Raw genomic sequence first — 23877 nt, 5'->3', positions numbered from 1 at the left:
CGTCTCATCCCACACTATGTCCTGACCTCTTTGATTGCAGCATCTCTACCTCCTAACCATCCCTGAGGCTCCAATGCCTCACCCTTGTTTCCATTCATTCTCTCTTCTCACCCCTAAACTACGGAATTCCCTGCCTCTTCATATACTTTTGTTCCCTTTAGATTTTCCGCTATCTACTAAAAGCTTATCTTCTCTCTTCTTCTTTCTCAGGTTAGTCACTTGATACCAGTTTTATTTCATTAACCTATATATTGCTCCTTTGAACGAGATTATGTAAATTATGTAATTTGTTATTCAGCGCTTTGGTAAAAGCGCGGAATAAATTCCAATAAAATACGAAATACTTGCGCTGCATGTGATCTGACATTTGGGGTCCCCACCCTGTGCTACACATCACGGCTGCTGTGCCGTACTCATCGTGGGCCACCTGGAAGAAGTTCTACATCATGGATCCTGTGGTTTTGGCACCTTCTGGGACTCTTAAAAACCGAACCATCAGGCCCAATGCAGACACGAACAATGACCTCTTTGGAGAGTCGTGACATGCATTATATCGAGAAGCCCTAAAACCAATGTGTTGTTTGATCTTCCTGAACCCAACATCTAGGATCTAGAAATCTTTTCTACATTAGCATGCTGGAATACCAGTACGCAAGAAGACATTAAGAGAAAAAAACACCTGAAATGTAATCCACTTCAGTGGCAGTGCTTGCAATATTGGTAAATGTGTTCTACCTCCTGCCTTAAATGCAATGTCACTACTGCCATCACCCTGGTGAATACTGCGATTCCCCAGCAATGACCTCTCCCCATGTGTCCAGGAGTCGTCAACTGCGGTCTGGGCCGGAGCCTGGGGTAACCCTATGGGGAAGCATAGACATCCATTGTTATTGAGAGCGACTGGGACACCACATTCACCGATTCTTCAAACCAGAACACTGTATATGTGAGTATTACAGTTCTCACAGTCCATACTACAGGGACAAGGTAATGAGTTGCCCCATTCTTAGGCTTCTGTTGTTCTTTGTCTCTTCTTTTACAGGGCGATATATACCCTGGGATTCTGTGTGACTAATCCAACTATCCATTTCAAGTTAAAAACTACAGCAATGCTAGTTTGGACTACGCCAATGAATTCATTCTGATTTGGCTTAAGAAAACTACAAATGAGTGAGTTTTCTGCATGTCTACACATAAAGACAAAAAAGTAATGACCACAAACGAGAGTGACATCTCTACAAGAACTTTTAAAGAATTTTTCCATATTTCATCATGTAATGGGTTGTGTATTGTGATTTCGTCATTTTAGAGACATATACACACGTTTATTGGGTACACATTGAGTGAAGACTTTACCCGAAGCAGGGATTCATCCAAGTATCAAGCCACCGACCGCTGAATACACATCAGAGGTGAGTTTTGAAAAAACAACAGACAGAGAATGTTGTTCAGTGACAGACATTAATTGTAAAAAAAAAAAAAGATAACGGGTTTCAAAGGAGAGATGGTAATTAGTATATTTACTCTGTAATTCTTTTAGATTGAAAGGCTCATCAATCTTATCAAGATGCAACAGACTGGATTGTTGCATCCCGTCCTGAGGAAGGTTGGCTAGAATTTTGGGGCCAAGCATTGCCAGCCCACATTATGCTACAACTGAAACACGTGTAGACGACAAGAAAGAAACCCCCTGTATTAACACAGAGGGTCACATCTACAAGACACAAGAGTGTTGGACTTGATGTTACAAACTAATGTTTGCCTGGGAACAATAATTACCCATTTTTGAAGTTGTGTTAGTATGAAGATGATATGTATGAGTGAAGTATGAATGATGGGAAAAGTGATCTAAAGGCTGAGCCTATTTTTAGTGTGTTAAGGATGTATAAATAAATACTTATTATTTATGTTATGTGAAATAAATACCATATCATACTAACTTTTGAATAAACTACAACAGATTCCTGTTATCTTTAAACCTGTTTGGAAAGAAGCCATCAAAGGTCAGCGTGCAAGTATTGCATTTGGTCAAGAGACCCCAAGGAACGATTCTGAAAAGAAACAAACACTGTAAAAGCCAAAGTTTGGTATATGATATGATAATGATATCCTTAGCGCAGGAATTTCCAAGGCACTGTTTTGAGAAAAACTGCAGTTGTTGAAACCAAGATTGTGAAACTAGACAGTTTTTTGGCAAGTATTATACTTGGCAAGGGGAGGCCCAAAGGAACATTTGTTTTGATGCCTGGACACAGGCAGTTCCTTAGTTTCTGGTTTCAGGTAGGGAAAATTCTTTTAGTGCAGGGACAGAGAGGCCTTTTCTCAACCCCATTTCTTTTAATAAAAGTCATTAACCCAAACTATGACTGCCTTGAGTCCGACTCATTTCTGACTCCTCATAATTCCCTGGGAGCCCAGCTGTAGCACCTTGAATTGGTATGACTGTGGGGTTGCAAACTCGAGGCAAGGAAGCAAAATAATGCCCTCCATATAGGGGTCATGCAAATGCAGGGCATGCAACTAGTTCCTCTGTTGCAAGGAGACGACGATCTGAAAGTAAAGTATTGAATTTTGAAAGGTCGAGGATAGTATGCAACCTACTCTTTCCTTGGAACTGCAGAGAACATGGAGAAAATGCTTTCTGGTGGAGGAACCTTGTCCACTGCCCCACTTGAATTAACTTCCAGAGACCCATGTGATTTGCCCAAATTCTCCCACATCAAATGCCTGCAGACCAAATCCCTCGCCAATTCTCTGTTCGGCGACCCCCTCCACTGAATCCTGCTCACCTCCACCATCACTTCACACAAACTATTTGTCCTGCCTACTCCTTTCACATCGGTCTTCCTTAAATGGAGACTCAGCCCTTACACCCTCTTTCCCCTTGTGACCTGCATATGGCACTTGTAAAATCATTGTGATGCACAGAAGCTATCCCATGCATGGACCCCCTCCACCTTCCGCCGATACCACAGGTACCTTCTTCTTCTTAATTATCGGAAGCGTGGGCGGACCCACGCAGGCGCTTCCCCATCTTATAGGATGATGTGCACCGTACCCACTAATTATTATTTGGCTCCATTTAACCTCACAACTCCTCCCACCTCCCCGTCTGCCGCCCACAGGTACCTTAACTTTCCACCTGATGCCACCACCTGCTATTCTGCCCCCTTGTCACTCGTCTCTCTCCTTATTTGGAACAAGCGACCAAGGAGGAGGAAGAGGACATCACTGATTCCATGCTCTTAGCCTCATTTTCTACACTGCTTTTGGGCAAACTAGTTTGAGGGCAACGCATTTCATCTTGGAAGCAATACAACCCATAGCCACACAGGCTCGAATCCCAGTCCCATACTTAGAGACTGGTCTCCGTTATTAAGCGTGTTATAAAAGATCTCTGAGGAGTGTGTTCCTTGAACTGTTGCCATTTTCTTTGTGGAATCAGCTTTTCTTTGTACTCTGCTTGCCTATTGTGTGTCCTTGATTCTCCAGCCTTTGTTCCTTCTTCCCTGGCTCTGGGTTTGTCCTCCTAGTGGGTCAGATGTTCCATAACCTCTCAAATCCAAGGTCCCCAAAGTTTCCTTTGCCAGGCAGCCAGAACAGGATTAAAGGGTGACAACCGTGTGCCTGTTCACCTGGCTGCCAATTCCTAATTCCAGCCACCTGCTCATCAAGCAGACACAACAACAACCAGTTAAGTCCATATTTTAATGATATTTATATATTAATCCCATTTGCTGCCATAAACGTAATTGCGTACCTAGGTTGATTTACTTTGATGGCAGAATATCCACTGAATAGCTAGAATATATTTTGATTCTACTGCCCAAGAAATAATTGCACAGACTCATTTGCTACTGCTACACGAGAATCCATTATCTATCTAGATCGATTTATTTGCTACCAGAAAATCCACTGCATAGCTTGAATGATTTACTTGCTACCAGACACTCCATTGCAAAGCCCGATAAAATTTCAGTGCCAGAGAATCCCACAGCTAGACTAATTTACTGCTGCTACCAGAGAATCGGTTATTTCACTGCCAGTGTCCACTGTATAGCCAGGCTAGTTACTGTTGCTACCAGAGAATCTGCCTCGGCCAGATTGTCTTATTTTTCTGCCAAACAATGTAATTGCATAGCCAGATTCATTTCATAGCCACTATCTGAAAATTCAATGCAGTTTAATGTTATTTTTTGTGGTGAGTCAAAGGAAGTACTCAGACTAGTCGTTCACGATTTAAGAGGATTTATTTAAATAAAAGAAAAATACGTATATGGCCCCATTGCTACGAGGGAAGTTTCCTGCTTAAACTAAAACTAATGGTGCTCATAAAGCCCCAAAAAGAAGAGTCTAAGTCTGAAACCTAGTGACTGACTGGCCCTACCACTTAACAACATAACCCAAAGGAGTCGACTGTAGCAATGGCCTCTGTTGTTGGCTCCTGTCTTGCCCAAAACTTAGATGGCTTGTCTTAAGTCTCCAAGAATAATGATGCAGTTCAGTCTTTGAAAGATTATGTACACATGTACATTAAATACTGTTTACCTGAACATCCTGGCCTGGATGGCAAATCACCGTCTGCCTCAATGACGAAAACACGTAAATACTCCTGGTGGGAACTGCAGCCACGATTAAAAAAACGAAGTCTGCAATATGCCACTTTTACCATACAGAGAATCATCACTCCCGTCTCCCGGACAGTGAAATCATTGGACTTCACCTTGATGCCACACTATCCCTCACAAAGCATGTCAATGCTACTGCATCTTCAGCTGCCCATACTTATAAACTGATTAATGCTTGCAGGCCATTCTTATCTCCCGACAGCTGCCTTACCATTGCCCGAGCTGTCATTGACTTCAGATTTGACTATTGTTATGCTCTTTTTGCAGGCACGTCCTCACGCAACATAGACAAGATGCAGGTCATCCAAAACAATGCTCTGGAGTGGCCCTCAACATCCCCAGACAAGAGCACATCTCTACAGTTAGAAGAGATGTGCACTGGCTCCCGATATGAAAACTAATCTTGTTGAAAACCTTGTCCATCACTCACAGATGTCTCTCCAACACTGCTCCACCTACCTCTCTCAGAAACGCAAGAGCCCAATTATCAAGACCGACCAATTCGGCTTACGCTCACCGGCTCGTCATGCCCAAATTTAAATGGGGGGGGAGGGAGAGAAAATATATGAATTACAGATTTACTTACCCTCTCTAGAAGTCCTGTATGTATCACAGGTAAGGGTGAAGGTAAGCTGTATCGAAAATTCACAAGGTTAACACCTTAATGTGGAAAGTTTTTGAAGCCTTCAATACTAAAAACTTTCAAGCCCTAAAAACTTGGCTCTTCCCTTAAGTTTTTACTGATGCTATATAATGCATGCAACTTGTAATGTAACGGCACCTTGATGCCCCAGTGTTCAGTGTGCTTTAGAAAAGTAAAAATAAAGCACAGAAAACACAAATGACCTTGGTACTGTTTTATCTTGTCCTTAGAAAAATAAGGAGTCGCCTTATACTACTCTTCTCAGTTTATCAAGTATTCACATCCCTCCAGGGTATGATATATGATTTTCTTCATATCGCGCCCACACACAAGTGTTTCAAGGCACGATGAGGCAAGGGAAGGGTACAACGGAGGACAAAACAACGATCTTACGAAGCCCAGTGGCTTTGAGAATGCGCGAGGGGAGAGAGAAGGGGTGAAGTGCAAGGGGCAGGGGAGGAGTGGGAAGAGCTGAACACGTGATCAAAACAACAGGTAGTGCAGCCAACAGGAGGCAACTGCAAGAATTAAGAGCAGACACGGGTGTCTGAAAAGTGTGGGTAAGGGGACTGTAGGGTTGCAGATACAGACCCAAGTGCAAAGGGTTGCCAGGAGGCAGTCTGGGTATGCAGCTGGGTGGCCAGCGATCTGGGCCCGAATTCAGAGGGTAGCAGGTGCCCAGTGCAGAAACAGACAGAGATGGCAGAAGCAAAGAGGAAGGTCTTGAGGTGCTTCCGAAACCGAAGATGGTTCTCCTCAAGTTTAAGAGAGACAGGGAGGCTGTTCCAGAGGGAGGACCCAGCCGAAGAAAGATCTACCACCAACGTGTTGCTTGTAGAAGCGACTGATCCTGAGGGAGTTAGAGGTGTAAGAGCGAAGACCTCGAGTCGGAAGGTATTTCCAAAGGGAGAGTTCAAGGTATTGCGGACCCAGGCCCCAGAAGGCCTTCTGGACAATGCAGAAGGTCTTGAACTTAATCCTTGCAGCCACTGGGAGCTGATGAAAAGATTTTGGGGCTGGAGTGATACAATCCCTGGGCTTGAGTCCAAGTCTTGCAGTCCTTTTTTGGATGAGTTGCAGAGGGTGAAGAGTGGTAGCCGGCAGATTTATAAAGAGGCTGTTGCAGTAGTCCAGCCTAGAGAGAAGCAGAGCTCTAGAGACAGTGAGTTTCTGGGGGAAGGAGAGGAAATGAATAATACCCCTGAGGATGTGCAGTTGGTAATTTGACTTCTTCGAGACATCGGAGATGTGTGGAGAATAGGAAAGCGTGGAGTCGAAGATGATCCCCAGGTTCTTAGCCTCACAGGTGGGAGCAGGAAAAGGGCCAAGGGAGGCCAGCTATGAAGTGATAGAAAAGGAAGGTGCAGGAGTACCGATGAGGAGGATCTCTGTCTTAATGGCATTAAGGCTGAGGTCGTTGGCACCACTCCTGGATTGCAGACAGTAACAGATCAGAGAGGGAGAAGGGGTGGCAGAGGGGAGCCTGAAACCGAACTGAGTGTCGTCCACATAGAACTGAAAGTTGGAGCAGAGAGCAGCAATGCGGTGGCCGTGGGGTACAGGTATTGGTTACAGAGCCAGGGAGAGAGGTTAGACCCCTGGGGAACACCACAAATGAAGAGTGAGATAGAGGAAAGGAAGGACCCAAGTTGGACATGGGAGGGTCGGTTGGAGAGGAAAGAGGTCAGCCAGGAAAGGGCCTGATCAGTGATACCCAGGTTATCACGGAGTCGGTTGAGCAGGATGGCATGGTTGACCATATCAAAAGGCAGGAGAGATATTGAGTAGGATGAGGACAGAGGGGAGATTAGAATCAAGGTTAGAGAGCAGGTCTTTGCGGATGTTCAGAAGAGAAGTTTCCGTGCTTCTGGCTGCTCTGAAGCCAGACTGATGGTCAGGGAGACGACCAACAGAATCAGTGTGGAGGGTAAGCTGGGAGATGGCAAGCTTTTCCAGGAGTCTGTCCAGGAAAGTAGTGAGAGTTTGGGCGATAGTTAGCCGGGCACGAGGGATCAGATGTGGGTTTGAGAAGAGGGTGCACAAGAGTGCTCCAGAGGGAAGGGGAAGGCTCCAGTGGCGAAGGAGTGGTTGCAGGCTCCAGTGGCGAAGGAGTGGTTACAGAAGTCGGCCACGGCAGGAGCAAAGGTGTTAATATGGTCCTTGATGGTTTTGAATGTACAGGGAAGAACCTGTTTTGACGAGACTTTCATAGATCAGACTTGTCTAATAATCTTGCCAGGGGAGAACAGAGGAAAGGAAGATAAAGAGGGAGGAGAGGCAGCTGCAAGAGGGAGGAGAGGCAGCTGCCTGGCATTATTATTACGATTATTTGGAACACAAATATTCATGTCCAACTTTCGTAGAACTTGGACTCCCCAAAGTCTTATGACCCCTTGGTAGGCATACTGACTCTCAGTCAACTTAGTACATCTGGAAAGTTTATCTGCTCAGGTTTTCTCCTCTCCCGTGACCTAATTGGCTTTTCCAACATTGTTGCACAGTGTTCATACACCTTTCAATCTGTTTTGCATAAGACGCCTGCATGTCTGACTTTGTTAGCTCAAAAGCATCTTTTGCACTGTTTCGCAAAGGGCATGCGCATGTTCTTTTCCCTCAGGTTCTCGCATGTTTGTCTGTCTCAGGTTCTCGTACCTTACTCGGGTTTCCCAGGTACGGATCTCGAAGTTTGTGATACTCCAAACTAAAGTTCATAGCCTTCAGTGGTGCTTTTACTTCGGGAGCGTTTGCTTCACTGGTGCTATTGGTATCAGCAGCAAATGCTCTTGGCTTGTGGAGCTTGGGCTCCCTGCGACCTGCTGGTTTCGGTATTGGTTGCCAGGCCACCACTGATCTCCTGTGGTCTTGCAACCAGGCAAGACTGTTGTGATTCTGTCCTGTCCTTTCTCGCAACTGGAGCCTCTCGCTCAGTCAGGACCCTTCAGCCTCCACCTAGCGGTCATTTCCTCCACCAAGCCACAGCTGGTTCTGTGGCTCTGCCCCTCTAGGGTGTCGTCCCTCCAGAGGCTTGCCTCCGTGTAGGGATTTCCCTCCTCCCTCCGTTGGAGTCTCCTCTGGTAAGTAGCCCGCTTGACTCTTATGTACGTCTTTGGAAACCGCAAACATGGGTCTGTCTTGTTTTATTATGGCATTCAGGCGATGTTCAGCATTACCTTAAGCCAAAGGAGTAAATGAAGGGTTCATGTTTGTTGCAGTCATAACGTGAGATACCAAAGTCTTTCCCATACCCATACATGCTGAAATTGTATTTTGGATAGGCAGTTCCTGATTGAAATGTGAGTCCTTGTCCCCAAGAGGGGAGTCACTCCCAGTGAGGTCCCACTTGCCCAGACCCGTAGGGAGGGGGTTGCTTAGCAGGCTCACCTCACTAGCCTCAAAGGGGGTGGTTCCCCTCTGGGGAGAAGGGACTAATTGTCCAGATCCATCACAGTTGCTACCACAGAATCCACAGCATAGCTACATACATTTTTCTTTCTACTGCCAGAGACATCCATGCATAGCTAGATTAACTTTGTAAACAGGTAATACATTTTATAACCAGATACAACTTTACTGTTGTAACCAGAGATTCCATTGCATAGCACAGAGTGCAATATTGTATATTGTGTTCGTCATCTAGGTGCTCCCTGGATAAAGCATTTAGTACTGTACTATGCTGCTGCACAAGGAAGGTAGGAACCACTCCAGCCCCCCCCACTCCCCAAGTGTCCCCCTACCACCACTGGGCTTATTGGGGTCGAGAAGCACAGAAAGATGGCCGCCGCAGCATCCAAACCCAACATGGTATGTGCCTCCAACTTGGCGCAATGCGATTGGCCGATTGATGGAAATAATGGAGGAATGGCATCTAGCCGGATGCGACACTGGTATGCCTATAAGGCCTGCTAGTAAGGCCTTTGTCACTCTCTGCTGCTCTCCGCTGCAAAACGGAAGAACCGTATGCCCAGATCTGGTACGCCAGTTATACTGCTGCAAGTCCGTATCAAGGTAAGCCTGTGCCTTAAACCACAGCTTTATCACCCACTTGGATGGCTAAGTGTTCAATCTGCCTGCACTATAGTGCATACACCTGCCCCCCCTTGCACATCAGTTTCCTTCCACCAGCCCTTATGGTCAAATTGCCCCGACTCACTCCATATTTGCCCCTGTTGTATGGGAGTGTAGCTCATGCAAACAATTGCCTTTCTGGCTCACCAGTTAGAGATTACAGTTTGACCCCCCCCCCCTTTGAGCCCCCTAACCTACCACACCTAACCGCCAAGTTGGGTGTTCTCCCACAAAATGCCCATGACCCCATGATGAACCACGGTCGCCCCGCACCCACAGGCAGCTTCCTCCCCCACCCCATCTAATGGCTAGCAGAACCTCAGCTCTGCCTCCCCTTTCCACCACACGCTAGTTCGATTGTTACACCGCTGCCGCCCATCAACGCTACCCTGGCCGGCAAGAGCAGCATCCCCTTACAACCTCTGCTCCCACAGGCGCTGCAGAGGCCAACGCATACGCATAGATCACTGCCACTGATCCATGCTCGCTGCATCTGGCCCCTCGCCCACCAGATCACAACTACTTCTACCCACTCCTCTGGAAACCCCCTAAATTGATGACCCTCAGTAGAAAACTACCCCAAGACACACATCCAACCAATCATAAGCAATGATCCCCAGCAACAATCCTGTTTAGAAACAGCAGGCTAAGCCTCAGATCAGTCAGTGTCCCCTATCTACCTACAGCACAGCTATGCATCAAGAAACCAAAAACTAGGCGAACTTACTTGCCCCAGTCTTAACGTTTACCAGACCAACTCCCAACCCACTCAAACTCAGTTGCTATCTATGATGCCCCCAACAGACAGGCCAACAGGACCCCTATAAGACAACCGCTCGCCCTTGTCCCCCTCAACAGCCAGTCCCTGACCTCCAATACTCCGACGCTGACTAGGTCACCCTACCACAATATCCCTCCTCACCAGGCTATTTCCGCTACTGGCCAATCACCCAGGCAGGCAACTAAGACCACCTCTCCCCCAGCCATAACCCTTACCACAACTACTTCTAAGAGGAGCCCTCATAAATGCCACATCCATCCCGGTCCACACTTTTTGACATAAATGACCTAATCACCACACAAACCTTGAACTGCTAGCAGTTACTGAAACCTGGCTATACCCAGCTTCGGGACCTGCCTCGTCTCTAGCCCTACGTGAGGGATTCACTATCCTCTAAAGCATCAGGCCCGATTTGAGAGGAGGAGGCATCGCTCTTTTCTACAAAGACACACTCCATGCAAGACCCACAAACACCCCATCAGAAGGCAACCATGATCACCTTTCGGTCAAATTAGCCACTACCCCCACGGACAGTCTAGCTTTCCATGTTATTTACCACCCTCTCGATTCTACTAAATCATTTTGATATTGGGGGTGAACCACCTCGGTGTTGGTCCAGATCTCTGCGAGGTATGTTTTGACGGGGTGAGGGCATTTGTAAGCCAGAGGTCGAAGGATTCTATTGCTAGGGGTCCTTCATGGATAAAAGTGAGTTGGGGGAGTTGCGGAGTGTGAATTCAAGATCTGGGGTGATTACCACTTTTCATAGTGGGGAAAGTAGAAGGGGGGCGTGGTGGTGGTCGTGCGGGGCCTTGACCGCTGACTGCAGTGCTCAGAGGTATGGAGAAAAACCATGCTGAGTGATCGGTCCATGACAGAGGGCGCGGGCTGTGCAGATATGTTTGTGGTGCTGAATATTACGTCGAGGGTGTGACGTCTCGTGTGGGTGGGCGTGGAGGTGTGGTGTTTCAGGTTGAGTGGTTCTAGATTGTCTGCAAGTGACCTGGTCAGAGTTTGACGGGGAGTCAAAAGATGTTGAAATCTCCTAGGATGGTGAGGGTTGGGTGTAGGATGAGGTTGGTGGCCAGTGCTTCACCAAATGTGTCTGCAAAGATTTTGTTATAGCCAGGGGGGGTTCTGTAGATGAGTAGGGAGATGTGCGAGGTGGAGGGTTCGAGTTGGAGTTTTAACAGGAGGGATTTGCAGTCTGTGGTGCTGGTAGAGGTGTCCTTGGTTATTAGATTGAATTGGTCTTTGTGTAATATTGCGAGCCCCCGTCCCCTTCGCGATCTTATCCGGACGGTGAGAATGTAGCCACGTGGGAAGGTCTTGTGCGTAAGGGGTTCGTAGTCATCAGAGGACCAGGTCTCAGTAATTAATAGGAGGTCTGGGTTTTCATCTGTGATATGGTCATAGATGTAAAGTTTATTTTTGGAAACTGACCTGGCGTTGATGAGGGTGCAGGATATTTGGTGGGATGCCCTTGTGGGTAGAGGGTGGGTAGGGTTGGGGAGACAGGGGGGTCTGATTTGGGAACTGGCAGTGAGGAGGGAGTGACACAGTTGGAGGTGGAGTGTGGAGATGAAGGAACGATTGGGGTGGGGGGCCAGGAGGCGGAGGGGAAAAGAGCTAGGATTGGTTAGGTGTGGGCAGTGAGGTTTTGCTCCTATACTGCGGTGGCAGTGGTTGAGAAATGTGTCAAAGGGTGAGTGATGCTGGGGGGGGCATCAGGTGCCTGTTGTCTCGCCCTTTCCTTGCATTATGAGCAGTCATGGGTGTGTGGGTGAGAGTGGGCGTTTCTCTGGTGACTGGGATATCGGCTAGAGCGTTTCTTGCTGCGCTAAGGCTGGGGAAGTGGGTGTTGGGGGTGATGCGTAGTTCATTGGCAACATAGTGTGGGAGGTGTCGGGGTGGTTGCTGGCGTGGTTGGAGTGTGTTGGGCATATTAGGTGTCTCGCTGCATTCTCTGGTGAGTTCCGGGGGACAGAGTTTGCTAATCCGTCTCTGCATCTTGCTGCTCTTAGTTGCGCAGAGTGGGATCTACGGGTAGGGGAGCATGTGACAGGTCGAGGGGGGGTGGGTGTGGTGAGGGCGGGGGAAAGGAGGGGGGTGAGGGATGCACGCTGAAGGTGCGGAGTGCAAGCGGGTGTGGTGTTTGATGATCGGGGTATGGAATGACTGTGGTGCGCCTTACTGGGCCTAATGGTGCGCCAGCGTGCTGCTCTGTTTTGGCCAGTGAGTGACATGGCACCTTTTTACACTGTTGTGTGGATGAGGCCCAAGTTTTACAATGCAGTTTGAGTACACGCTAGAACACACCGATATTTGACACCAACTATGCTTATGGCACCCAGATTCTCCTCCCCCTGACGGGCAACTACGACAATGACTCCCTCACACTCAACAAAATCTACCCGACAATCCATGCTTGGATGGTCATGAACCACCTTTGCCTAAATGACAAGATGGAGATCTTGTTGGTAGGCTCCCCAGCAGTACTGAAGATGTTCAATAAACATACTTCCTTCTGAGGAAATAAAAATCCCTGTATTGGCCTCCGTGAAAACACTTGGCGTTCATTTGGACGCTACCCTCTCCCTCACAAAACAAGTGAATTCTATTGCATCCTCTGCGGCCTACACAACTAAATTGATCAACGCTGCCAGACATTTATCATCTCCTACCAGCTGCCTCACCATAGTACATGCGGTCATCGGGGCAAGGATCGACTACTGCAACACCCTCTTGGCCGGCACCTCTAAACAATTAATGGTTAATGGTATTTGGATCTACTCAGGTTCGCGCTAAACTGACATCCGACTACAAGGCATTTCAAATCAAGGAATCTTGCATTGAAGTAGTTGGTAAAGTGAAAACACTTGGCATGACGCTGGAAGCTAAACTCAATGCAGATGCTCAAGCCATGTATGTCAGCAAAAACTGCAACTACTACATTCGTCTCCTCAAAGCAATGAGACTCCTTCTCAATGAAAAAAATTGCGCCACTATTGCCAGAGCCACCATTCTATCACGTTTGGACTATGGCAATGCTCTCCTTGCTGGTGCCAGCAAGCAAAGCTTACACAAGTACCAACTGATTCAAAATCAGGCGATAAGAGTCATCAAGGAGAGATCACATCAGCGTAGCCAGACGCGGCCTACATTGGTTGAAAATAGACCGTGTACAATTCAAGTCCTTGTGTGCCTAACCCATAAATGCCTTTATGGAAAAGCACGTGCCTACCTTAAGACCAAACTGACACCCTACAACCCTACCAGAACATTAAGATCTGAAGCCAAGAGACTGATAACTCCAAAATTCAAAAAAGAACAAGGTCTAGGAAGAGCTTTCCCCACTCGTGCGGCAGCATTCTGGAACAAACTTCCGACTAGCCTTAGACTGGAATCAAATCTATTTTCCTTCCGTAAAAAACTTAAAACCTTGCTTTTTAAGTAATTCGAGATAAGGCTTTACAACCTCTAATGGACAACCCCTATATGTAATGAATCGTCCTGTATATTGTTTGTCTTCACTATTTGTCTACGTCTTCATGTAAGTGCCCCGATGCTTGCGAGTAGTTCGGCGCTCTACAAATAAATACATTAAAAATAATAATAATAAAAAAACAGAAAATGACCAAACTGAAGATAATCCAAAACAATGCTCTATGCTCAGACCTCAACATTCCACGAGACCACATATCACTAGCAAGAAAGAAGGCCCATTCGATCCCCATTTCAGAACGAAATACTGCCAGTGTTCGTAAAGGCAAAAAAAAAAAAGAAATTACACATTTAAGCGGAGGAAGTGCATCACCTTTATCTTCCCTCACTGTGTGTATCTGGTTGTAACAGCGCCCTGATGCCTACGGATTTAGGCGCTTTATAAACGCAAAACTAAAAACTGTGTTCTGCATCTTGGAGTCCCAGACAAAACCATATGTACCTTTTGTTTGTTATTTTATTTATATAGCGCGCCCGACCCAGAGGTATCTGGGCGCATGCGGGTGATGGTTACAGAATGCAGTTTATACGATTAATGCAGTTTATACAATATATACAGGTGGATGACAACGTGAAACAAATAATACATTCAGAATAGCAATAGCAGGTCGGGGATAAAGATATATACAGTAGGGGGGTAGGGTAGGGTGATGTCAGTTGTGGGGTAGGTGGTGTTAGTCTTTGTTTAGTAACCATGCAATAACATGACTTCTGAATGATTGAAAGGTTGGGATAGATTTGATATCCTGCGGAAGTGAGTTCCAAATTTGGGAGGCTAGAACAGGGAAGTTGGTTCCGCCAGCTCTTTTTAGGGTGTACCTGGGCACCACCAGGCAGGATGTGTTGGTGGATCTAGTGATTCTGGCTGATGATTTCAGGGTAAATTTGTCCGTGAGATAGGGTGGGGCTAGGTGGTTCAAGGCTTTGTAGGTGAGGCAGATGGTTTTGAAATCAATGTTTTATTGTATGGAGAGCCACTTGCACAATTTCCTAATCGCAGAGATGTGCTCTCTCCTGGGTACCTTTAATGCAGCTCGGAGTGCATTACTTAGCAGCACCTGCAAATTATTGATGATGGATTTGTTAGCGCCTAAGTATAGCCCATTGCAGTAGTCCAGTTTGGACTGTATAAGTGCTCTGGCTGGTATAAAGCAACTGTTAAGAGGACAGCCGGGGTCTGCAGGCCCTGATCAGCTTGCCAGTGTAGGCGGTGGCTGAGGCAGTCATATTTACTTGTTTGGTGAGGTTGGTGTTGGCGTCAAGGTAGAAACCCAGAGTTTTTACACTTTTGGCAATAGGTATGTTGTTCCCATCAATGAGGATGCTGCGGTAGTTGGGACTGAGTTTCTGCAGATTGTTGGGTGAGCCAACTAGGAGTAGCTCAGTCTTATCATTCAGCCAGAGGCCATGTGTGGCCATCCATGCCTAAATGATGGTGAAGACTCCGTTAATCCGGCAGACATCAGAGTCGTAGGTGCCTGATAATGTTAGGAGTATCTGGGTGTCATCTGCATAGTTGGTGTAGGTGACACGCAGATGGTCCAATTTGTCAAATAAGGGCTTTTTAAAGATTATACAAAGTAGGCGAAACACAGGAGCCTTGTGGGACACCGCAAATGATTGGGAGCAGAGTAGGAAAAGTGTGCTGCCGATAAGTGGTTGCATAGGATTTTATGGTCAACCAGGTCGAAGGCAGCCGATAGGTCTAGAAGAAGTAGAATGGCAGTTCTGCCTTTATCTTTTAGTTTGTCGATCAAACTTTTAAGGTCAACAAGGGCAGTTTCCGTTCCATGTTGGGGTCTAAAGCCAGATTGACGGATTCCTAATAGTTGGTTTGTCTCTAGATAGTCTTGAATTTTCAGGTATGCAACTCTAAGATTTTCAGTAAGAACGCGACAGTGGTGAGCAATCTATAATTGGTCGGTATAGCTAGATCTAATGTTTGTTTCTTGAGTAGTGGGAGAACCCACGACTGTTTCAGATTACTTGGGACTGAATTGCAGTTGAATGAGGCGTTTATTAGTTTGGTGATGAAGGAAGATAGATCTCTGGCTGTGTCTTTTATGATCTGAGCTGGGCAAGCGATCTCCTTTACAGTTAGATGGTTTCAGGGAAGCTATAATTTTTTGAACCTCAGGTATGGTTACCTTATTGAATTTGAAGCCTGAATTAGCATGTGTGGAAGGAGGTGGGATTGGACTGGTGGATTTGCCAGAGGTGAGTTGGTGCTGTTTGTCAACTATTTAAGCATGGAGTCCTGTAATTTTATTGGCAAGAGCATTCTGAATGCTAGTGCACCATGGTTTGTCTGCAGGTGGATTAGGGTTTTCTAATTCCTTTAGGATGTTGAATAGTTCTCTAGTGCTGGATCCTGCCTGGTTTATTCTAGTGTGTCTCAAGTTTTCTTTTTTTTTGTCCGTAGTAGTTTAAGTTCGGGGGTGAACCAGGAGTTCAGATATGCTCTGGGTTTACCTTTGCGCAGTTTTAACGGGGGGCAATGGTGTCGATGGCTTTGGTCATGGAGTCATTGTAGGTGTTAACCAACAAATTCAGGTCAGTAGTGGCCGGTAGTGCATTAAGTATGGGGACTACTAGTGGTATTATAGCTTCAGCTGTGATCTTGCTTTTATTCCTGGTGAGACATGCTGGTGCAATGGGGGGCTTTCTGGGCTCTAGGTTGTTGATATTGATATCTAGAGAAAGGAGATGGTGATCAGTCCACAGAGTGGTGAGGAGTCCTTAAGGGTAATATTGCAGTTAAAGTCTGATACCCAGTCGAGTATTCTTCCTTTTACATGCGTGGGTTGGGTGCTTCTTTGTACGAACCCTTGTTCAGCTAGTGCATTGGCAAGGGAAGTGGCTAGCGGGTCATTATAGCCAAGGTTTAAGTCACCAAGGATGATGTTTTGCACCGTGGGTTTAACCCTCTGGGCTATTAGTGACAATGACTTCTTCAAAAGATCCAGGGGGACCTGGAGGCCTATAGATTAGGTGAATTGTGATGGTATTGTTGGGAGACGTTTGGAGCTTGACAGTGAGGAGCTCACAGGATGCCAGCAGAGAGGAGGTGGCTAGTCTCATGTTTAGGGTAGATTTGAAGATGAAGGCTACACCTCCTCCCACCTCCTCGAGCGTTGGGTCTATCCACTCTGAGGATGGAGTAGTTGTCGTGGATAGCTAGGGTTAGAGATGGGCCAGCTGCATCATGTAGCCAGGTTTCTGTCACGGCAAGGAAACGAAAGTTGTTAGTCAGGATGACCTCTGCGATTTCGGTTGCATGGGCGACTAGGGACCTGACATTTAGTAGTGCTCCTTTTATAAAGTGTTTTTGGGTGTCTTTTTGGATGGGTTTAGAGCTATTGTCAACTAGGTTCATTGTCATATTGGAGCACGAGTTTATATGAGTGAGTCTAGTATTGTAGGAGACTGTACTCCGTCTGTTGGTCTTGATATTAGGTTTGGCTAGTGGGTTGAAGTTAAAGTGAATTCTGGTGCCTATTCTATTATTACGCTCTATTAAGTCTGGGTTAGCGGTAGGTAAGTCTACTTGCTGCTTGGTAGCTGCGAGTGTACATAGAAGTGTGGCATGTTCGCGATTGGGAGTGGAGTTGTGAGCATGGCATAGAGTGCGGGATCTAAGGCGGTGACACCTGGTCTGGCCAGTGATAGGAGAGGTAGTGACCAGTGTTGGGGAGGAAGCGGACATGCATGTCTTTTATGTGTATTGGTGCTATTTTTAGCGTCTATGTAGTCGTTAACGCTGGTGGTGTGGGAATGGTTGGTGCCTAGTGGAAAAGGTGGTATGGAGGGCAGAAAAGGTGTAGGGCAGGTGATGGGGTGGTGTCGAGGGCAGGCAAGTTTAGACAGACCATTTTTGTAGGCTACGTAGTGGTTGCCGCTGCACGGTACACCATCTTGAATGATGCAATACGGAACACGATTAAGGCAAGCCAGATTTGCATGGTGAGAGGAGGCTGCACTACAGGTAGAGTACTATATATAGTTACTATATCTTCCTCTTTATCTCAGGGTAAAGCGTATATTAATTTGTGTCCCACATCTAGGTGTTCCCAGGGTAAAGTGAGCTGCCCCGTATTGTATTGCATCATGCACCAAAGTGTCCCAGAGAAGCGTATTGCATTGTTCTATATTGTGTTCTGTAACTGGATGTCTGTAAATTAAAACACACAGCACTATAATTTGTTCTGCCTCTAGGGGACTGCGACAAAAGAATGGTATCAAGAGAGGGACAGATGCAAGTGTTATAGTTTTAAAACCTTTATTTACTACAATGCTGGAGTTGGTGTAATACTTAACTGGTCCTAGCTATAAAGGGATGGTTCCCTCAACTGATGTTTCTAAGGGGCGTCAATGTCTGAAAGTCAAAAACCAAAATCCGTCTGTGTCTAAATCTATACTTGCCCTGTCCCTCCGATAAAATGTGATAGGACCTCCTTTTAAAGGAAAAATAGCGATTAAAAAAGAAATGCATACCAAGGCTGGTTTCAGGTGGTCATCTCACCAGGTGTGGCATGGTTAGTGTAATCAATGTTTATTACAATCAAAAAGAAGTTGTGCACCAGCTCTTCCCCACAAAGTTTGTATACTTTTTTCCACAATTCCCAATGTCTTTAGTTCCTGGGGATTCCCTTCCCCAATCTTCCTGCCTTCCAAGTTTCCAATCAAACAAAAATATAAAACAGTTTCTTCCAGGCTTCTCAGGGTTCCCTTCCCCAAGCTTATGTTTCCTTGTTTCACCAAATAAAGGTTCACCTCTGTTAGGCCTCTTAGGGTTCCCTTCCCCAAGTTCAGGCCCCTTCAGTTTCAAACACAAGTTTAGATTAACAACACAGTTTCGCTCAGGCCTCGCAGGGTTCCCTTCCCCAGGCATAGGCCTCTTAAGTTTTAAACAAAAAGCTAAACTAGCCAATATGTGCATTTCTCTTGTTTACAGTTCCTTTCACATACAACCTTCTCATGGGGTAATATCAGAGACTTTCGAAAACGCTATGGTCTTGGCTCAGCCTACGCGCGACCACTCTGATATTTGGCCCCCGTCTGTATTTCCTGCATTTGCTCCTTTTCCATCCTTTCCTCTTCCAGGTGCTTCCTGCACCCTTGGCTGCTGAGCTCACTTGCACCTTCTTGGTCTTGCTTTCTCTCGGCTTGCAGTGAGCCTGGCACCTTCCCTTTGGGTTCACTTGCTTGTCACTGTGCCTCTTGCACATTCATTATTTTGCTCTTGTGCACCCCTTGCACCTGTCCTTTCCCCGTGCCTCTTGCACACTTGTTTCGTTTATGGGTGCTCACTTGCACCTTCACTTCACTTTCAGGTCACTGGCATCCTTCTACTGGTTTCGGTTGCTCTCACCTCTTTATTCTTTCCTTCTTTAAAGTTTACTTCTTTTCTCATCTCTGCACCTCCAGCGCACTTCCTCATGCTTTCCGCTTTATCTTCCGTTTTACTTTGCTTGGGCTTCTTGCACCCTCTTGCTTAATACTTGACTTTCAGTATCTTGGCTTTGATAATCACAATCACCCCAGTTATAAATAGGTTAGGTTTCTTCACTACGAATCCCAGAGTGCCTTTCTTCTTTTGACAATGAGGTTTCACAGTTCAATTCACTACAAATCCCAGAATGCCTTTCTTCGTCTTTCAACTTCACAATTAACCTCTGTAGCCTTCCACCATTTCTTCTGCTTTCAGAGTTACAAAGAAAGTCGCTTTTGCTTTCTTTGCTCCTCCTGAGCCATGCGATCTTTTAAGATACCGTGTTTAACTGAACAATGGAATTCACACTCGGGGTTACTTTCCAGCAGGATTCTCGACTCTGAAACTCACTTTCACGCAGAATCCTCCAGCTTGCCTAACTGGTCACGACACGACTTCCCAGTCACCAAGGGGTTTTCTTCTGCCCCCGAAACCCTGCCAGGTTATAACAGCAGCACGGGAGAATGAGCTAACTTTACTGCAGGGGGAAGGAGGATTCCAGCACATGCTACCTCCTTTTGCCTTGCAGATGCTGCAGGGAGTCTCTGCTTCCACACGATACCAATCCGCACCTCCCTGCCAACAGGTACTTGGTCTCCTGGTGTCCTCTGCTCTGCATAACATGGCTCCCTTCTGTGCCTCACCTCTTTTCGTGTGCAGAACCACACCTTTTATCGTTCTCATAAGAGTCAAGTGGAGTCAGGTGTGAGTCGTCTGTGTGAAATGTGTGAGTCTATTAATGGGACAACCTAATGGTAGTAGGTGGCAGTTTTTCTTTTGTTCCTCAAAGTGTTTCATGCAGGTAATGCTCACTACTTTTGGTTGCCTCTTTCTTCCCAGTATTGGTCAAAAATGGGGAGGGGGATATGGAATGGAATTGCAAAATATCCCATGAAAGCTGAGGAAGGGGTTTCAGATGGGAAACAGGGAGAGGTGGAATACCATATCTCGCCCTCTGGTATTCTCCTCCCAATCCCTTGTGACCCTCCACTCGGGCGATCCTCCTTCGCTTGTCTACCCCCAGAGTTGGGAACCAAAAGCAATGGTTCTTCCCAAGACAACTGAATGGACAATCCGGGCGGAGTAGGTGGGTGAATATAGTCAGGTTTCTCACAGTGACCCAGTCAAAAGCATAGTGCATTTTACGCTATTGTGTCCTGCACCCAGGAGCACACAGGCGATTGAGTGACAATCTGTATTATGCTAGGGTATTGGGTCTTTTATAGCACAGCTTCTGCCAATGTAACTGTAATCTCTCTTAGCACATCAGAATCTGTAAGAACAAGAGGTAGGGAGGGAGACTAACGTGGGAATAGATGGAGCAGAGCATAGCTGCTTTGTTGTAACTTTGATTTGTGCAGTTCTGAAAATGTAGGGTTCTTTGTGGTAAGTTTGTAGATGTTGTGCCAGTTGTCTGGCCCCAGGGCTAATGCCAACTCCAGGTAAGTAATGTAAACTGGTTGTCTTTGATGCCTGGAAGAGCATGTTTATGAGATGTTGGATATTTGTGCTGGTGCATCTATGGCGGTAGTGCTGTGCTAGTGTGGTTTCTGGGAAATAGTGCAAATTCAAGTTTTGGGGTGGTATGATTTCCATTGTGTTAACCAGTGTTTCAAAGCTGGAGTTACATGTTGAGTAGTGTTGTCGGATAGAGAGGGAGATGGTTTAAAGGTGGTTACTGCTGCCATATCTTGCCCAGCAGGCCACACAACCACTGCCGACTTTGATGTTTACAAGTAGGGGGTTGCATTTGTTTACATCCATACAAAAGATTCTTTCTCTAGCTTTTATCCCTTGTTATAAAATTGACTGTTAGCCTAGGCTATGATACATCAGGTAACACACTATTGTAGTGCATAATGTACCCAATTTCTCAACTGCTTTGGGCCTCCCCTCAGACTGCCCACTGACACCACCAAGACACCCCATTCATTGCACCGCTCAGGCTTTCACAGGATTATGGTAAAATACAGCTGGACAGGCATCAAAACTTAGCAATCGACAAAATGAACCACACATCACAACCACAGCATTACGATGTCAAGTACAAATTAAAATAAGCCTTTTGTCTTTACATCCAATCTCGCTGGTCCAACGAGGTTTAAATCACACCATTTGCTGATTATTCAATGATATTTTGACATTGTCCCCACGCAAGTATATTTGCCATACCTACACACTCTCTTATGGTAACCTTCCCAACAAACCTCTTCCCACACCATGGTTGTTTCTGTCTAGTAGCACCGCTGATGGAATACGAAGGAGTCTGTTGTGAAGTGCTTGTCTCTGTATGTGAGAGCCTGTGATGTAATGTGGAATGTTTGGTGATGAATGCTGTGGGAAGGTTCTATGCTATGTCAGTTGAGCCTGGGTGATGGGACCCAATGGTTGCCTTATATGTTCGCTTAATCTAACTAGCAATAAAGTATATGTCAAGAAGCTACAGAAGAGTCAGGACTCACATTATTACACTGGTGACGAGGATTACAGAAACAAAACCTAAGCAAAGAGAAAGCCAGAAGACTGTTGAGAGGGGGGAGCAGCAATGGGAGAAAAGGAACCACTGCCCCAAGAAAAGAAGTAAGTCCCATCACCCAGTAGTGCCAGCCCAGCGTAGAAGCAGAGGGGTTGTGAAGTAAAGAAAGCCCCAGCGCAAGTAAGGAAGAAGGGGCAGCCCAGTGCAGAAAAGAAGGGGGAAGTGAAGTTAAGCCCCAAAACGAAAAGCAAAGCTCCAAAAGCAAAGCAGGCCCCATAAGAGGAAGTTTGAAGTATTTTGAAGCCGAGGAGAAGCAAAGCCAAAAGGGGGAAGATCAGCACTGTAAACTGGAGTATAAGGGGCGCAGTAAAAAGCCCAGCACAGGCAGCGAGGTTGCTTTCTTGTAGTAAAAAGGAAATGGGATGCAGTGTAGATGAGGGGATCTTCGAGTTCTGCAGTGCCCCCCAGCGAGACCTCCAGAGACATTTCGTAGTTTGTGTCTCAGACCATGTGGCAGTTGGTCCTGCTGCAGAGCTGCGTGAGGTACGATGTCCAAGGAGAAATGGTGACATCACAGGAGGGCAAGGGGGAGTTGGCGTTTGTCAGAATCCTGAGTGCCGCCGTTCCCTGGGATAACCGCACCTGAAGGCTGAGTATCGGGAAGAACTCGCCGTTTTCGCGGGGAGTGTTTGAGTAAGGGACATGAAAGCGTGTGTATGCGTGAGCAGGAAGCTCCAATGATCACTTTCAAAGCTGCCATAGTGTTCTGTTTGGAACAGTGAAGAAGCAGTGTGTAATTCAATGTTGTATGCCGATGCAGCCTAAGAGAGGAATGGGTGTAGCACAATTGCGTACGGAATGCGCAGTAGATAGAAGAAAACTATCCAGTACAGTCCTACCAATCATATGAAGCAGTACGGGGGGGAATATAGAAGAATTACGGCAGATATGGGAACATGTCTTCACGCGGATATTAGAAGTGAAGAGGCACAGCTACTGGGAATGCAGTTATGTGATGCCGTGGGGTGTAAGTGCATTTCAGAACAGGGTATGCAGGCACAAAGGAGAAGAGCACAGAGGAGAAGTACATCAGTCCTGTGTATCCTTTGCATGAGTTGTGGTGTTTAACTTTATGAAAACATTTTAGAATGTTTAAAGTAGAAAAACATGTATGCATGAATGAAGAGTGAAGCTAGAGTGTGGGTATTAGAAATATAAGAGGCAACACATTTGGAGGCATTTCAGCGTTACGTTGTCCAAAGCAACATGGATTTGTAGAAATCTAAAGGTGCGCATGAAGTGAAAGTAGGCTGCAAGAAGGCGGTATGGACTTTTCGGATTAGAGTATACGCATAAAGAAATATTAGGCTGCCAGAAGGCGGCATGGACTATTAGAGTTGCATAGAGGTACAGAATTACAAGTGCCGATTCCAGTAGCATAATAACATGCAAAATGGAAATGGAATATTGTAAAAGAAAGAGAGAGAGTCGCCATTGTTGAAGGGTGGTATGTGTGCAAGCATACAGGAATTGTGGGATACTGCCAATATTCCAGTGGTGTAGGCAGGGGCTTTGCTAGGGGGGCCAAGGGGTCTACAGCCCCTGATCTTTTGGTTGTAGCCCTGGATAGAATCTCAGGAGCTACAGCCAAAAGACTAGGTAGCCCCCAGTCCCAACAGTTCTGACATCAGCTTAGCCCCGGGTCTTTTCCAGACCTAGCAACTCCCCTGGGTGTAGGGATAGCATCCCATTTAAAAAGTAGGGATAGCGTCCCAAAGGAGGAAGGTAGCGCCTACCCAGTGCCGTTAGTCTGAAGTTTGTATAGGGATTCCATCCCAGATTAGGGAGAGTGTCCCATTTGAAGAGTAGCAATAGTGTCCCTAGGGATAGCGTCCCGGTGAGGTGAAGTGTAGGGATAGCGTCCCAGTTATGGTATGTGGATAGCGTCCCTGAAATATTTGAGTTGTATCTCTCAATAAAAAGATACATGGTATGGATGTTTCGTGTGAGCTTCCCGTGTTTGTGTTTCCCGCATGCGTGTATTATTGGAAAGGAAGGGGATGTGTGTTGTGATGCACTCTCTATGTATGTGCGCGATTTGAAAGGAAGGAGATGTGTTGTGAAGTGCTCGTCTCTGTATGTGAGAGCCTGTGGTGTCATATGGAATGTTTGGTGATGAATGCTGTGGGAAGGTTCTATGCTATGTCAGTTGAGCCTGGGTGATGGGACCCAGTGGTTGCCTTATATGTTAGCTTAATGTAACTAGGAATAAAGTATATGTCAAGAAGC

General features: G+C 46.3%; 1 protein-coding gene across 1 annotated transcript in view; it reads right to left on the bottom strand.

Moving 5' to 3' along the window:
• The window catches only part of INSR (insulin receptor), a 1116918-nt gene that overhangs the window by 225910 nt on the left and 867131 nt on the right, over positions 1–23877 (bottom strand). The window lies entirely within an intron of this gene.

Source organism: Ambystoma mexicanum, chromosome 1p (genome assembly GCF_040938575.1).
Source record: "Ambystoma mexicanum isolate Mex_15411 chromosome 1p, UKY_AmexF1_1, whole genome shotgun sequence".
Classification (NCBI taxonomy): Eukaryota; Metazoa; Chordata; class Amphibia; order Caudata; family Ambystomatidae; genus Ambystoma; species Ambystoma mexicanum.
This window is presented reverse-complemented; position numbering and strand designations above follow the sequence as displayed.